Source organism: Rhincodon typus, chromosome 20 (assembly GCF_021869965.1).
Source record: "Rhincodon typus isolate 14 chromosome 20, sRhiTyp1.1, whole genome shotgun sequence".
NCBI lineage: Eukaryota > Metazoa > Chordata > Chondrichthyes > Orectolobiformes > Rhincodontidae > Rhincodon > Rhincodon typus.
Window position 1 is genome coordinate 15403637 of NC_063351.1, and position 6369 is coordinate 15410005.

Consider the following 6369-nt stretch of genomic DNA (forward strand, 5'->3'; position numbering starts at 1 on the left):
CATCCAGCTCTACACCTTGTTATCTGCAAAATTTATTTGACATCTACTACTATTTTTAAATAACTAACTAGCTCAATGCTAAGCTAGGCTAGGCTTCCCCCTACAGCTCAGTGGTTAAAAGCACTGCCTAATTTCATGCTGAGCCACACGTATCAGGAAACTCAGCCTTTGTTTTATGCTGAGTTTATGCTGTATCATTTTACAGAAGTTGTTCATAATCACAAGGAAATAAAAAGCACTGACCAATCTGAAATGATTCAGCAAGAAAAGCAAGCAGGCGTCATAGTTGGAGTAAAGCAACCTGCTTGGTATTTCTGAAAATCTACAAAAATGCAGCTCCAACATCAGCATAGCACCCAATTCAGTGCAGCAGCATGTAAAAGATCCAGAAACCACCATGAAGTAAGTGACAACTCCATTTAGGGGCAGTATTGATACCACTCCCTGTAGTATACCTCAGCAGTTGTGATCAAAAAGGAGATTTACAGCTGAAGACAAGAGGAATGGCTAAGGTGTTAAATGAATACTTTGCATCCATCTTTGCCAGGGAGCAAGATATTGTGGAGATAATAGAGGAGGCATGAGGGGCCATAGGGGTGTTTGAAAGGTATAGCTTGGCACGGAGCATGAGGGGTCATATGGGGTGGGTTGGGTGGCAGGAACACAGAGAGGGAGACTTGGTCTTGCATGAGGACTTTTTAAATATACCTCTCATAAGGCTCCATTATACAGAATGTGGTTCTCAACACCTCCAAGATGCCATGAACCATAAGTTTTTCTAAAAAACTTGCATGTCTTCATGAAAATTGGACACCAATGCAATGGAGGCCACTAGGTCAGAATGATAGACGCAGGCTAGAAACCCCCAAACAAGTCCATTCCCTTAAAAGGCACTCCTGAAAAATCAGAAACCCCACTAATGTGATGCGGAATCCCAGAACTGCAATCTGCCTGCCACTTTTGAAGGGACTCCAAGTCATCCCAAAATGGAGAAAATCCAGGAATACAGAACTGTAATCCCACTTCTTCTGGTCTTAAATGGGGATAGGCTACTTCCACACATATCAACCCTTTCAACACAGTAACGTGTTGTGAAATATGTGAAAGATGAATCCTCTTACCCAATATAAAGTCTAGGAATTGCTATTAGCAGTAATAACATACAAATACTAAATCCATACATATGGTTGGCTTTTTTTTTAATTAACAGTGGCATCACCCATTTATTTTAAGTGGGTTTTCTCCTCTCCCAGATGCTGGTATTTAGAGGGGCAGATGTCAGCAAAGGCTCAGCACTTGTCAGCCTACTGTTCCATACTCCATGCTCTCTCTATCAGTCAACAGTGATTTAGTCGCATCTTATCTTTCATGTGGGATGTTAGCCATTTACTAGAAGCTGATATCAGTAGTTTTTTTAAAAAAAGATCACTTTTGATAGGACTGTTTAAAGAAGCACAAATCTTTGCTTCCTTAAACAATAGGAGATAAAACCAGTTGACAGCAACAGGCGATGGATGAGCAAGTAGAGCAACTGGTCTCCTTGGAACCTTAAGCACTTATGATGCCTGGTCCAATATCTTTTACAGTCATGCTTTTACCAGGAGGTTGGCTTTAATTTCTTACCCAAAGCTTTGAATTGCCTTTTTTTAAAAGAGATTTTCAGTATTTATTATGTGTGACATCTATTTTATGCAGGCTTCATGTGCTTGACTAATCCTTTCAATTAAAGCAAAGCTTTGACTGAGCACCATTTTGGAATTAGATAGTATGATTTTTCATTGGTCCTTGGCTCTACACAGCATGGAATTAGAGTATTACTGCCACCATTATCTTTCAACTAGGCAGCTTACTTTCAACCTTCTAGCGGGAGGCTGACAAGAAATACAGAAAAAGAGAACATCAGCTGCAACTTGGATGTCCAAAACTCACTTGATACAATTTCACATCTGGCTATTTCAAAGAATGGCCTGTTTGTAAAATTAATTCATGGACCTTGATTAAATTATTGAAGTAAAAATGAATGGATTGTGTATACATATGCTGTACGGTTTGTATCAACAGGTAGACCTTCAAAGGATCATATGTATGTATCACATTGCTTTGCCTTTTTATGCATTGCCCTCTCAGCTAGAGTTTAAAAACTTCTTTTGTGCCTTGCCTTTTAGCGTGAACACAAAACCAAAAAGCTTGTCGTTGTCCCGAACAGAGATCAATCAAAGGGGATGGATATGTTGCTGTATGGCATATAAATCTCACACTTGCATCATGAGGCAGCATGTACATGGCAAAATACAGCATGTACAGCAAACAGGTGGTCATGTCTCAAAGTCTAAGGAAATTAGTCCTCACTCAGGTCAAGGGATATAGCCTCCAGTTAGGGAGTCAATAGTCATAAGCAGCAAGTGATTTCAGTCTAGGGGCTTGGACATGGTCAGTTGGCCATTGGAGCGTTTATGATCGGGGTCCATATCACTGCAGCTTGTGGAGTTGGCTCCAGTTATTCCTACAGTCCAGGGAAGTACAGTAAGTCAGTCAATGAGCTGTATAGCTACCAGTCAGGGATCTAGTCAGTCATCAGTCAGGGCTGTGTGTTCAATTTGATTAGAGGGGATGGCATACAGACAGTCCTAGGGATAAGCTTAATGAAAGTCAAGGAGGCTTTTTGGAGTCAGTGCTGTGATAAGCAAATTGGAGAAGTCAGCTCTGTTGATTGGAGGCAGCCTGCTGGGATGCAGAGGGGACAATAATAGTGAAGGGAGAAACTCAACATTTAAGTAGGGAGAAAATAGTGAATTGGAGGATGTAGGTTACTGAGGAAGGGGGATCTCATTAACAATCACAGCACCATGGCTTAATGGGAGGACGGTGCAACACAATAGTTGGCATGACTAAACTCCAGCGACAATATTGGGAGATGAAGTCCTAATTTGTGGAGATGTTTGGGAACATGTGGAAACTCAGCACTGATGGGCTTTACAGGGAGTGCAAGAAAGTACAGTTTAAGGAGGCCAGGCTGAGCCTAAGACTCACCATGCTTTGTGTGATCTACATTACCTTCTATTACAATGAAACTCTTATTTGTGCACTGGAAATGGAAAATGGTTGTGACAGCTCCTCTTCTAAATTGAGCATCTTGATTATTCAGCCAATTTATGTTGGTTTTACCTAATGGCAAAGTACCAATAATCAATTCATTTAAATGCTGAAACACATCCTTTGAAAGAAATGTTCTATTTTTTGTCATGTAATGTGGAATATACAATAAAATTAAATAAAAGTTTGTGAAAATTAAAAACTGCTCTGTTATTTTGAAACAAAAATAGGCTAAAGGAGAAAATTCACTTTAAAACAGATTTTGATAGAAACTTTTTTGCATTTACTTTTAAAATGCATAAACCTTTTACGTTACAAAAAAGAGGCCTGAATAATTTAACTCATTTTATGTTTAAAAGAAGATTGAAGAATTTACTTCATTTCAGAACAAATTCGCTTATGTTAATATTCATTCAGGAGCCGATGCCACCTTTTGTACAAACTACACATTGCCAGGGTAAGTTGTAGAAGTGATTGCCTGTACGTTGAATTTCTTAGTAACAGATGCATTGGTTCACATTTTTGTTGAGCGATAATAGTAATGAGATAAAGATGTATTTGAAAACAGAAACGTTTTAACACTTTGCAAAACTTGCCCCACTTTTCCCCCAATATCAAAAGCAGTGAATAATTAGAATTTTACCTTGAAGGTAGGTGGCATTGAGAACGTGATGTATAAAATGAAACATGTTTTGTAGACCAACTGTCTGGAGAGACCACTCTTGTATAGAAATGCCTAACATCAATCCTACCAATGTATTCATAGTCCCGATTTAAATCTGTGTCAGCAGACAGCCTGCTTCATCAAACAAAAGGTAAGTTCTAAAGTTGGCCATTATAGATAACTTACAGTTCTGTGTTGGTTCCCATTAGGAGGTTTTTTAAGCTGATTTGAAACAAGTGCCGACACTCCTGAATTCCTCTCCCAAGTGTGCTGTAGTTTAGCTTTGTCAATAACATTTTGCAAACAATCGTTTTCACAGAGGACTGTTACTGTTCAGTTTACAGCAGGCCTGTCTTATCACTAATATAGTTAACATGTCAAATTACTAATGACATCAGGACTGGTTTGAGTGTAACTAATTTGACTATAAAAACCTATAGAAAGGGTAAAGAATGTGAGATGCAGGGCAACTGTTGCAGGAAAGTTCAATTCAAGGCAATAGTGGAGGTGAGAAATCGAACAAAGGAGGACATTGCCTTCAAATTGAATTCCACGTCCTGAACCCAGAGACCGATGCCTGTAAATGAGGAGACAAAAGGCATTAGCAGAAATGGTACAACTGCACATCCATGCACCTATTGGGCTCTCACCATGTGTCCGTACACTGCGGATTCAGACTAGAATTTGAAGAGATTTAGAAAAAAATGAAATCCAGTCCATCAAGCCTGCCCCTATTTACAACAAACTATTTACAACTTGCCTTTTCATGACCATCTGTACTTCATTTTAATCCGTGGAGGGAGATGAATAGTCAAGGGCTCAGCTTCCAAGAAGAGAAAGCATTTGGATTTTATCTCCAAGCTCGAAAGGTAACATAAGAACTAGGAGCAGGAGTAGGCCATCCGGCCCCTCGAGACTGCCCCACCATTCAATAAGATCATGGCTGATCTTTTTGAGACTCAGCTCCACTTTCCCACCCGCACACCATAACCCTTAATTCCTTTACTGTTCAAAAATTTATCTAGCCTTGCCTTAAACACATTCAGTGAGGTAGCTTCAACCGCTTCACTGGGCAGGGAATTCCAGAGATTCACAACCCTTTGGGTGAAGAAGTTCCTCCTGACCTCAGTCCTACATCTGCTTCCCTTTATTTTGAGGCTATGCCCCCTAGTCCTAGTTTCACCTGCTAGTGGAAACAACCTCCCTGCCTCCACCTTATCTATTCCCTTCATAATCTTATATGTTTCTATGAGATCTCCCCTCATCCTTCTGAATTCCAATGAGTATAATCCCAGCCTACTCAGTCTCTCTTCTTAATCCAACTTGGTGAAAACTTGTGAATCATTCCATGATTCAATCCTTATTAATTCCATTCCACAGACCAATTTCTGTTGTTCCCGCAAGGTCTGGAACCACAGTATTCCATAGTTTGCTCAATCTGCTTTCTCTATACTTATTCCTGTAACCCTTCAGCCCTTCATTAACAAGATAGTCATAAATCACATTCCAAAAGAAATCAATGCCATACATTAATGAGGGAAAAATTCTTTGAGCAGATAGAGTTAATTTCATTGCTAATTTCATATACAAGCCTTGCAATCACTGTTTAACTAATAATCTAGTTCTAACTATCCATTTCATCATCTCAAATTGTCCTTTAAATGTGTCCTTCTACACTCTTTTATAAACATAAAATGGATGTACATTTCATCTGTGTGTGTTTCAATTGTCTTACTTAGTGTTTGCATTACATGTGTTTACATTGAAATTTCTAAATCATATATGCACTTCTATTACTTGCATTATTTGAATGAATCAACTTTTATATCCATTACAGAGTACTTCCTATGCATTTTGATACACAGACTGTATCAATTGTAAACTGAGAAGGCAGGTATAAAATTTCAAATGAAACACTGCTAATGGGTGTATGACGGCTGACAATTAGAATGAGCAGTCAGGCAAAAAAAAATGCACCAGGGCAAAAAGAAATCACTGAAGATGCTTGCAATAACCTTTTTGGTTATCACTCTATATTTTCTAAGCAATTGTCTTTTATGGAAATTAAGGTTTCTAAACTAAAAAGGTGTTTGGTTTACAAAATGTACCATGTGATGATCAAACTTACCCACACAGTAGAATGCTGTGGATGTGGTCATGTTCTAAAGGTGAATGTTCATGAAATCTCCCTTCCAACTGGAATTCACAGGGATTCCCAGAGCTGTTAGTTTCAGCTGATTAAACTTACAAGGTTGTAGGCAGTAGTTCCCAGCAAGAGTTGGTGTCCACAACTTGCAGATTGTTTTCATCATTGGTAGCAAGATGGTCCATTCACAGTGTTCCAGCGGTGGTGTTTGAAAGGCTAGCTCCATCCTGAACCCTTTGATAGAATAACAATGAGCTGCAGACAAAACCATCAAAAATTAAAGTAAAAGATGAAGGGACTAAGTTTCCTTCAACTAAAACTCCTGCCTGAGGAATGAGCCAGCAGTAGATGCATCATGTGGGGTCTTCTCCCCATTTACCATGTTTATCTGTTAGATAGGCCATGGGGTGATTCCACCTCAAACAGGAGGAAATACTTTTAAATTTCATGGAAATAGCACAGGAGT

At 39.1% G+C, this 6369-nt stretch overlaps 1 long non-coding RNA gene across 1 annotated transcript in view; it reads right to left on the reverse strand.

Moving 5' to 3' along the window:
• Nucleotides 1-3425: 3425 nt before the first annotated feature.
• Nucleotides 3426-6369, reverse strand: part of LOC125485562 — a 6283-nt gene continuing 3339 nt past the window's right edge. Inside the window, exons 2-3 of the long non-coding RNA XR_007264271.1 lie at nucleotides 5886-6158; nucleotides 3426-4334 (exon numbers count right to left, since the gene is read on the reverse strand). This is a non-coding gene — a long non-coding RNA (uncharacterized LOC125485562). The remainder of the gene's footprint in view (nucleotides 4335-5885; nucleotides 6159-6369) is intronic.